Source organism: Tamandua tetradactyla, chromosome 20 (assembly GCF_023851605.1).
Source record: "Tamandua tetradactyla isolate mTamTet1 chromosome 20, mTamTet1.pri, whole genome shotgun sequence".
In the NCBI taxonomy this organism is placed as follows: Eukaryota; Metazoa; Chordata; class Mammalia; order Pilosa; family Myrmecophagidae; genus Tamandua; species Tamandua tetradactyla.
Genome location: NC_135346.1, coordinates 58,301,699 through 58,312,521, shown reverse-complemented (window position 1 = coordinate 58,312,521; position 10,823 = coordinate 58,301,699). Strand labels below are relative to the sequence as shown.

The 10,823-nt window shown below is 59.5% G+C and overlaps 1 long non-coding RNA gene across 1 annotated transcript; it reads left to right on the top strand.

Moving 5' to 3' along the window:
* The first annotated feature begins 426 nt into the window (after window positions 1-426).
* On the top strand, window positions 427-8,560 carry LOC143664170 (uncharacterized). Its single transcript, XR_013166358.1, has 3 exons — window positions 427-538; window positions 3,362-3,602; window positions 8,290-8,560. It is a non-coding gene; the product is annotated as an uncharacterized LOC143664170 (long non-coding RNA).
* Window positions 8,561-10,823: the final 2,263 nt, after the last annotated feature.

The window sequence follows — 10,823 nt, the reverse complement described above, 5'->3', positions numbered from 1 at the left end:
CCCTTTCCCCCCCCCACAGCCCCGGCGGGTGGGGGAGGCCAGACATCAGCCCGGCCGCCGGAGTTGACCGCGCATTAATTACCCAGCTTCCAAGCAGGGAGAGGGGGCCGCCAGCCCGCCGAGTAGGATGCACAGCAGCACCCCGCCCCCCCAACTCGGGCCTGGACGCCCCATTCCCAGGGAGACCCTCCCCTGGGTCCCTCCAGGCGCTTGGTCGCAGCTGCGAATTGCTAATCCCCTCGGTTTGGTCTCCCGTTGGCTCGGCACCTGCTTCCCGGGGGGCGCTCACGTACCCTGGGGCTCTGCTGGCCCAAGCGCTGGCTTGAGCTGGGAACCCACACCCCCACTCACCCCCACCCACTCCCACCCCCGCCCTTCAAGCTACCTCACAAGGGGGTGGGGGTGGGTGATGAGGGGAGGGGTTCCGGAAGCTGGGGGTCCAGTCACCAGGTGGGTGCTAAGGAGGCAGGCACTCCTACCCTCGGGTGCCTTGCACCCTTTTGGAAGCCGGAGGCTGTAGCTGAAAGAAAATGCAGAGGTAGGAAAAAACAGCAGCCCTTCAAATCCACTTGGTCCCCTGGCCCAACTGGAATGGTGGAAAAGTCTAATTCGGGGTGAACCGCCCCCTACAGGCTCTCAGTGGAACTTGCTGGGGTGGGGCATGGGGGAATTCCACCTGCGGTCCCGGCTGGGGAGGTACAGGGCAGAGGTGGCATACAGAGCCCCCTCCCCAGGGCCCCTGCAGCCATCCCTCCAGCTCTCCCAATCTAGCCTGGCTGCCCCTCCCCCAAAGCTCAGCCTTAAATTTGCCTGGATCTCAAGGTGACCCTGAACCTTCCAGGTGGACACAGCTCTGACATGCAGGGTTGAGGAGGGGCCCAGCTCTGGGGGACCCACTATCTAGGACCTTAGGTCTTGGTGTTCCTCCAGGGGACTGGCTCAGAAGCAGGGGCTTCAGAGGCCTCTCCCCCATCTAAGTGGGACCAAAAGGTCCTCCTTTTGCGATCTTTCCTGGTAATGAGCAGCTGCCACCTCTAGACCCCTCGGGGTTTCAATACACACACTTTTCAAAGAGGGCTGGGACAGGCAGTCAGCAACCACATCTGGAGAAGGGAAGGCTGGGGGTGGTGAATGGAGGGAGTCATTGATATGCCCTGCCCCTTGGCATGGAAAGGGGCTAAGAGAAAGAAGTCAGAACTGTCAGCCATCCCCATACGGAGACCACATCTCAGGCCTCTGCTCTCCTACTTGGTCTCCCAGTTGCCTTTTTCACCCTCTCCCACAAAGCTGGCTCCAAGAACAGTCAAGAACTCTCCCACTCCTCCAAGGGAGGACAGAGCATTGCCCTCTTGCCATATCATCATCATCATCATCAATTGCTAACATTTATTGAGCAACTACTATGTGCCAGGGTTTATGTGCATTAACCACTTAACCTGCTCGACAACCCCGTGAAGTAGGTACTATTATTACTCTATTTTACAAAGAAGAAAACGGAAGGACTGGTTTGGCTCCAGACACATGGCAGCGCAGGGAGGCGCTGGGTCCATGGCTGGGGTTAGGGTGAAGCGAGTGAGGTGCCAAGCACATAACATTCAGGTGAGCCTCGCTCTCAGGTGCTGACCCTGAACTTGCAGGACTTAAAGTTTGCACCTAGTCCTGACCCTGTTTCAAACCTGACCAGATCCCAGGTGACTCAGCCATTCTACCACCTTCTTTGGGTTTCTGGGGGTTCTGGCCTCCATAGGCTGATGGCTGTCTGGGGCATCTAGTGACGGTGCCTGGGAAGAGAATGAGCCTCAGGCACTGACACACTGACGACCACCCCCACCGGGGGTGGGGAGGGGGGCACTGGAGAAGCTCCGTCTCTAGACTGGGAGTGGTCACCAGCTGAAGTAGGCTTGGTGCTGAGATTCCCAGTTCCTACCTCTGCTTACCACCAGCTTCGGGCCTGCCCCAGCAGCCAACTGACCGCAAGGCACCAAAAGTAGCAGGTGCTGAGGCTCTGGCCGGTATGGGGCAGTTGTGAGCAGTTCCTTGGGGAAACTGAGGCTGAGCGCAGAGTCCACCACAGGCTCTCAAGGCAGCTTACCCTTGGCACCAGCCTCTGCCCCAGTAGAGTCATCAGGTCCAATCCTTTAGTATATAGAGAGGCAAACAGCCCAGAGAGATTAAGTGATTTGTCCAAGATCACACAGAAATCAAACTGGTAGAACCGAGACTAGAATTTCCTTCCATCCAGGGTCCCCAACCCCCTTTACTGCCATGTACTGCGTGTCCAAGCCCACCATCAGCACACAGTTCCAGCCACGAGCTGGGGCCAAATTATCATCTTCACAGAACCCTAAACAAACAACTGCCCTTTGCACACCGGGGACTCAGTGTCAGAATCAGACCCCTGCTGCGTATCAGAATTAGAGCCCTGCTGCTAAAGCAGCTCACACTGAGACCCCTTCTCTCGCATCTCAGGGCCTAGAACTGCCCTGACCCTAGCTCCAAACTAATTCATGTCCCGTCAAATGCCAGGAAGATGAAGGAAGGAAGCAAACACTCTAGGGGTGCCTGCTGGATGTCAGGTTCCATCGTTGGGCGTTCTTTCCATGCTACTCCATCAATCTGTTACTATACCCCCATTCCATAGATGAGGAAACAGGCTGGGGAGGAAAAGTTACTTACCCAACGATGGGAGGCTTGGAGCCCTTTCTGTCTCCAAAGCCCCAATATGCTTTTTACTCTACCAGGCAGGAATAGGAGGCTGAGACTTTTCTGATACGCATGGGAGGAGACAAGAGGAATGCAGGGCTGATCCCAGGACACTGAGCTCCCATCCAGGTGGCGGAGTCTGGATGGGGCCCAGGGCCAGGCTTTCCTGGGGCTCGGCCTCAGGAACCAGAAGTCCCACATAAGTGCTACACAGAGTGGCCCCAGCTTTGCTGCCACCTCCATGCACCCCGTTATTTGCATGAGAAAATAGCCACTTGGGATAAATCTATACCTTGGTTCAGGGCAGAGGTGCACAGGGAGATTCCTACTCAACACACACTTGTGGGGACTGGTCTGCCATGCATGCGCGTGGCTGGGGTACCACCACCCCCTGGTGAGGCCTCATGTGGCTGATCCCGGCTGCAGCCAGAAAGCTGTTTCTAGGAGAAGGCAGTCTGTGTTCAGGGGACAGGGATGGGGCAGAACAAGGCAGACAAGGCAAACTTCTCTCCCCATCCCCAGCCATAGCAGCCCTCCCTATCTGGCCAGAAAGCCCAAACTCAAACCAAGGAAATAAAGAGAAAAAGCAAGCATTTGACAAGCCATGGCTCTGAGCATGCTGGGGGCTGAGAGGAGGGTTTCCCACATTTTTCCTTAGGTCATGGCGCCACAGACAAGGGCAATACTTGCAGAGAGCACAGAGGAAGTGACTTGGGCCAGAGGCATCCGACAGCTGCCTCAGGCCTCCCATACCCCCCAGAGGAGTCAGCATCTCCGTCCCCTGTAGCCCCCTCTGAGCATGTCAGTGCACCACAGTCCCCACCAGGGGAGGAGATGGGGAGGCCTCTCGATGGGGGCTGCATTGGAACTGGCGGCCAAGACAGGCACATGCAACAAAGGTCTGTGCAGAGCTGAGGATGGTGGGGTGCTGGGTGGAGAGCGTGATGGGCAGGGGCCAGGTGGCACCCGGTTTTGCAAGGTGAGGGAGCTACAGTCTGGAAGCCAGAGCTTGTCTGGGGGTTGTGGCTGCCTGGTTCACTGGCTGTCACAGCCAGAGCCAGATGGACACAGGGACACGCCCCCTCAGAGCAGCTCAGCCCAGGGATGTATGGTAGTGATGAGGGAGGCGAGTGTTTCCTAAACACTTCCCAGGTTCCGGGTTTGGACTTTTCCCCGCAGGCACTGGGGAGCCACAGAAGGTTGCCTGACAGAGGCCTCTAGCCAGGGCCCCAGCGGGGTTAGCCTGAGTGGAGGAAACATGGGAAGGAGATGCGGGGAGGGGGTAAGGGGAGTGGGTGCTGCAGTGGTCCCGGGTGAGAGAGGGAGAGACTGGGGAAGGGGGGCAACAGGGATGCCAAGGGACGCAAGTCGGACTGAGACGGAGGACCTGGTGACCGAACAGAGGTGAGGTGTGAAGAAGGAAGGAAAAGCCAAGGGAGGCCAAGGCTCTGGCCCTGGGATCTCCGGGCCAGACACGTGTGTTCCTAGGTCTTGGGGACTTCACATAGAGGCAGGGGTCCCACCCCCAACCCCACGCCAGCTCAGGGCAGGCCCTCGCCTCCTGAGACCGGGGGCTTGAGTTGAGTCTGCAAGTCTTGGGCCCAGAGTGGCACCGGGCAGGAAGGAAGCTTGTGAGTGGAGGGGCCCCCAGTTCCTGGCTGGGACAAATGTGGGCTGCTTTTAGGAAGCAGGCCGGTGCCTCTTGGATGGGGGTTTCGTACCTGGGTCAAATGCCAATTCTCAGGCTCTTCAGGGGAGCCCGTCCTGACCCGGGAAAGTAGGGAGCAGGCATCCAGAGGTCTAGCCTTTCCTGAGGGAGCGTGCGGGGCGGGTTACCCCATCTCCACAGCAGGATGTCTCTCAGCCCTACAGCATCAGCATGGCCTCCACCCCCCCATCCCCTCCCATCCCAGGCCACCACCTGCTCCAGCCTAGGGATGAGGGGTTGGCCAAGAGGCCCAGGGCCAGTCTGGAGGATAAGGACAGGGGCCTGAGGAGGAGGCCCCCAGGGCAGCTTGTATTGGGACCAAGATGGGTAATGACCGAGTCTGGGGTCCCTCAGTCCCACCCCCCAGGAAAGCCAGCTCCCCACGGACTCCCCCTCCCCTTAGGAAGTGCGAAGACGTGTGTGATGGGCGACCCAGCAGGTGCATGCAGCCCGCAGGGGCAGGGAGGCATGTGGGGGGCCAGCCGTGTGACCCAGTATCAACGGGGAGCCCCCAGGAGATGTCGTGGTCCCTGTGTGTGGGTCGACAGGGGGACGTGTGCTGAAGGGACAGGCTTTTGTACAAGGTGGTGGCGGGGGAGGTCGGGTGACCAGGGATGGGGAGCAGAAGGATGCAGTCCTGCTGGCCCCCGGTGCCCCCTGCCGCCTGGCCAGCCCTCCCTCTGCCGCTCACAGACACATTTTCCACCCGCCGCTGCTGCCGGAGGAGCTGATGCGAGGGGCGAGTGCGGGAAGAGCCGGGGTCACCGCGGGGCCAGCCTGCCTGGATGTCCGGCTGCGGGCACCTGTGCCTACAGCATGTGGGGGACTAGTGGGAAGGGACTTAGAACAATGGCCCGGCCACCCCACCCCCCACCCACCCACTGCCCTACAGCAGCAAATCTCCCCAGGCCTGGGAGTTGATCCCTCTGTTCCAAGGCTGCCCTGCAGCTCAGGGTCCTACCTGCCAGCACCCTAGGCAACCTTGAATCTGGCCCCAACAGGTGCCCCGTCAACCAGGGGCGCAGGTCCCCTGCCCCACAGCATCCTAAGGAATCCATGTGGCAGCTCCCCCACCCCCACCCAACCCCAGGCTGCGGCACCCTGACTCACCAGCACCCGTCACCCCTTATCTATACATGCTCATCTGTGCAATTGCACATAACTGTCACACACGTGCAGCCCGCCAGCCGCCGCACACACTCATCTGACCACACACACACACACCAAGGCTGCACACACCACACCAGCCCTGTCGTCACCAGGGCACACATGCCAACCCACACATTCCCTCACACGTGCTCATGGGGGCGACATGCAGATATGGCCACGCCGCCCTCTCGCATACAACCAACTCAGTAAACATTTCCTGGGCACCTACTAGGTTTCCAGCAACATGTCCCTCGTTGGGGTGGGGAGGGGCATTAACACCCCCAGCTCACCATGGCCAGTGGGCAACCTGCTGTTCCTGAGCGTCCATCCGGGGAGCTGCACACACACCCCTCACACGCATGTGTGTGCAAGGTGAACACATGCCCAGAGGCAGCTCAGCTTCCTAGGGCATCAGGGTTAGACGGGGAGGCCATGGGGGCAGAATTGCTTGCTCAAGTGAGGACTGGGGAAGGGTGATAGGAGGGGACATAGAGTGGGATGGTATGGGAGGGCCGGAGTTGGGGTGGATGGGGGGGTGGCCAGGCACTGGTGGGTGCAGGATACGATGCGCAGAGAGACCCTTAAAGGAAATAGCCATCAGCATCAATCATCATGCTGGTCCCCTGAGCTCTCACTCATTGAGCTTGGATCGCTGGCTTCAGGAACCCCAAAGAGCCCTTCTGACACCCCTGTGATTAACAGGGGCCTGGTCAGGCTACCCCTAACCCCCACCCAGGGACCTGGGGCAGCGGGAATGGAGGACTGCTAGGGTAAGCCCCCTACCACCCTGATTATCTCCATCACCCCCCCACCCCAAGACACACGTGTATAAGCTCAACGCTGCTAAGTACATGCGGGGTAGTGGCCAGAAAGCCCCAAAAGCTCAGCCCAGGTGGAGGCATCAGGGATAGCAGACAAAGGATAGAGGAGAACGTCCTGCTCCCGGGTGCAAGGGAGGGAAAGGAGGTGGGCTGAAGGCTGGGTTGCTGACCAGGCTGGGGTGGTCATTGAGGCAAGGCGGGGGGGGGGGGGACGGGGGGGGCGGCGGACAGTGGAGTTAAAAGAAGGGGAAGCTGCGGCAGCCCAGCGCACACAACTGTGGCCCCCACAAGTAAGGGAGGCCAGGAGCCCCAGGCGGGACCGCGGCGCTTTGACTGTGTGGGCTGTACGCCTCCACGCCTGAGTGTGTTTGCGTGTGAGAACGTGTGCGGCGGGGACAGAGGAGGACACTGTGTTCTGGATGTGGGCAGGGGCCAGGTGCCAAGTTGGGAGACTGTGAGTGGCTGTTTGGGAGAGATGCGACTGGGAAGAGGTGTCCTAAACAGCCCCCATCCCGGATTTCCTGGGCCCTGGAATGTGATCAAAACCCTCTAATCTGCAAACCCTCAAAGTCAGGGTCCCAGGGGGTGCTAATTCAAAACCCCAAGCCGGGTTCAGGCCGGGCAGCCAGCAAACTTCCCCCGCCCGGAGGCGTGGGGCGTCTACACTCGCCAGCCCCGCGCGCTGGCAGCTGCTCCTTGACTTGGCAGAACCCAGGCTTCCGGGGAAGCGCGCGGGGGGAGTTGCGCAGCAGCGAGAGCCGGCCCCCGCGTCCCGCCTTGTAAAGTTTGGCCTCAGGGGGCTCCCAGCCCGGGTCCGGCAGCGCGGGTCAGGGACCCCCCAGAACAGCGTGCGTTCGCGCGCACGGTCCCCCCGCAAGCCTCCCCAGCGCGCGCGCGGCGTGACTCACCCGAGCCGCGGAGCCAGGCGGCGAGGACCATACCCAGGAGCGCTGGCCACAGGCCGGGCCGGGCGGCCATGGCCGCGGGCGGACGGGCGGGCCGGGCGCGGGGCCCCGCGGGCAGGAGGGCGGCTTTCAGAGCCTCAGCCCGGAGCCCCAGCCCGAGGCGCCCCCGGGGTCCATGCCAGAGGACTGTGCTGCCTCCGGGCGGCCGGTTGCGGGGTGCACGCAGCGCGTGGCTCCCCTGAGCCCCGGGAGCGCAGCAATGCAGCCGGGGCGGAGCGCAGCGCCAGCCGCGCCGCGCACCGAGCCAGCCGCTGCGCGAAGCCCGCAGCCGGGGAGCGGGCCGGCGGGCGCCGCAAAACCCGGACTGGAGCGGCGGAGCGGGGCGGCGGCAGCGGCGGCGGGGCGGGGCGGGGAAGGAAAGGAGGGGCCGCGCCGCTCCGCGCCGAGCGCTCGGGCCACCCCCAGCTCGGGGGATCCCCCCTGGCAATGCCCGAGGCTCCCCCGAGGAGGGGCTGGGGCGGTGGGTGGGGAGGCCTCCCACCGCCCTGTACGGTCTCCAGGGACCGGGGCAGGAGCCGGAAACCCGGAGTGGATCTTTTTCCTCCCGGATCCGGGCTCCTCCTGCCCGCTAGCCCTCGTACAGGTGGCCCGGGAGGCCCGGGGCTGCGGTGACCCCCGGCGCGGTGCCAGCCTGCGGAAAGCGGCCCGGGGCAGGAGTGCCCAGGGCAGGTTCCGCTGCAGTGCTCTCCGCCACTCCTCCTCCAGCCACCTCCGCCTCCAGGCCGCGTTCCGAGGCCGTCAGCGCGCCGCGGTACGCCGTCAGCCCACGGTCTGGGCAGGGGACTGCGGGAACCGCGCGCAGAGGTATCTCAGCCCCCGATCCCGGTCACGCCGGCCTCGGGGCCACCCGCAGTGCCAACCGTGCAGACGGGGGGCGGTGGGGGGTGGGCCAGAGGACAGGGCTCACGCAGCTTGACCCAAGACTTCCCTAACCCCGCTGCAGTGTTTGGCGAAAGATAACAACCCCCAGGCGCAGAGCGTCGGACTGGGGAGCGCCGTGTTTGCGTCCTGGGCGCGCACGGCGCTGAAGACGTGGGCGTGGAGAAAAAAAGAGCTGGACTTTGAGAGCTAGAGGTACCGGGGTCTAGGCACCCCCCACCTTCTAACTCTGTGACCTTAGGCAAGTCACGTCGTCTTCCTGAGTGCTCACTGCTGGAATCTCCTTTTCCCCCACCCCCATCCCCTAATCGAATTTAAATAAAGAGAGGGCTTCCGTGAAGGAGAAAGTAAATCACAAAACGGGCACCAGGTGCACGGGGCGTGTGGTCAGAGAAAAGAGAAGGTCTTACTCTGGGCCGGGGGGGGGGGGGGGGAGCGGGGGATGAACAGGGTGAGGGCAGGGTTGTCAACCCAAATGCCTGCAGGGACTGGTCGATCAAATAAATTGATGCTGCAGCCTGGGCCATGTGGAATGGTCTCCGCGTTCACAAAGAGATATGAGCTCTCCTGTATTTCTTGAAACAGGAGGCCCTCTCTCGGTCTGTCTTTTGTTTCCCACTTTTGAGAAAGAAGGGTTATGAGCGATGTTTTGCTTTTCTCTTTACTATAATAAATAAGTACATCAGCCAGAGCTTCAGATTCACATCTGCAGATTCTGGGTTTCAGTGCCCGGGAAGCTGTGGGCAGCCCTGGAGGCTGGGCACAGTGTCCCATCTAAAGAGGGCAGCGGGCTCTTCTGTTCCAGGTGCTGGCTGGGGGAAGGTGAGGCAACAGGGTCATCAGCATCTTCCAATTATTCAATGGAAGCCACATACTCAGATTTGTATATGAAACCTCCTGACTTAACATTTTCGACTAAAAATTTTAAAAAAATAAAATTTAACCATATGTGGGCCCAGATGAAAATGTCCACCAGTTTCTGCTTTCTGAACTCTGCTTTGGGGTCTACACCGTGTCGGGGGGGAGGCTGGTCTCCCCAACTGAGTATGTGCTCATGCTTTCCCCCTTGGCACCATGCTCCCCCCACCCAGGGCAGGGAGGAAGTGAGTAGGAGAGGTGAAAGGGCAAGGGGACCTGCAGTTGGGGTACAAGGTAAGGAGAGGATTATTAGGAATTAGGGTTTGGGCACTGAAGGTAGGTGGTTGAGGATGAAGGACTGGGCTTGGGGACTGGGGTACAAGATGACATAGTAATGGCCTTGCTGGACACTGCTATGTCCTTGACTGCATTTGCAATTTGGCTTGTTCTTCACATGCAATTCTGTTAAAGAAACATTATTATCCCCATTACACAGATAAAGAACTGAGGCTTGGAAAGGGGAAGAGCCTTATTGCCCAGGGCCACCCTTATTCAATGATAGCAGAGCTGAAACAGGTTCCTGGGAGGATTGATTTCCAAGTTCATGCTCCTTACATTTCCTCCTTCTGAATTTCTGCTCTGGGATTTTAATTTGGTAATAAGATTTAGAATGTGGAAAAGGGTAGGATCTCCTCTTCTCTGTTCACTTCTCTGCCCCCCTCTTTTCAGCTGGAATAGAAGAATGGCCTGTGTAACCAGTCAGGAAGACTGGGTTATGACATAGTAACAAACAGCCCTCATAGCTCAGTGGCTTAAATCAACAAAGGTTTACTTCTCATAATGTCTATCATGGCTCCACTGCCTCATGTCATTGTCCCAGGCTGAAAATGCAGCCACTCTCTGGAACATCTCTAGTCATTGATGCAGAAGAAACGGTAACTCTGGAGTTACACACACCGGCAATCAAAGGCTCAGCCCATAAATGACACAGTTCATTGGCCAGAACTGGCCACATGGCCCAACCCAAGAGGGCCAGGAAGAGCACTCCTACCATGTGCTTAGAAGAAAGAGAGCTGAAATATGTGGAAAGAGTATGACAGGTGACCATAGCCTGTAGGCCTGTTAAGCTCTGGCCCCTGCCTGCCTTGGCTTCTCTGCAGGGGCTCCAGCCATAGTGGCCTTAGGTCTGTTTCTCCAGCATCCAGACTTGCCCCCACCTCCAGGCCTTCCCATTGACTTTTCTTCCTGGAACATTCTGTCACCACTGGTTGATTCCCTTTGGTCGCTCAGGCCTCACTCAATTGTCCCTTTCCAAGTGATACTCAGACCACACCAGGAGAAAAGGTGCAGGGGGGCATGACTTTGTGGTGGGGGAAGCCTAGACTTCTCCCCTGAATTTTGCTCCAGACCCAAAGGTAGACGGGAGGAGCAGTACTCCAACCTCCTTTACTCAGGGCTCCAAAGAGCCTGGAAGCTGCTCAGATCCAAGCCTGGCTGTGACCTTGAGATTCTGCCCTCAAAGGAGCCCCAGACTGAGGAAAAGGAGGGGCCACCCCCAACCCAGCCCAAGCAGGATCCTCCAACAATGGTCTTTCGTTCCCCCTGCAGAATCTCAGATTTCATCTCTGATTTCTCTGCTTGGAATAAATGTCTTCTTCCTAAGGAGCAGGAATCTGCCCCTCATTGGGTTCATCTTTGGGGCTATACCAAACACATCTGTCCCCTCTTTTGCTTCTGTTA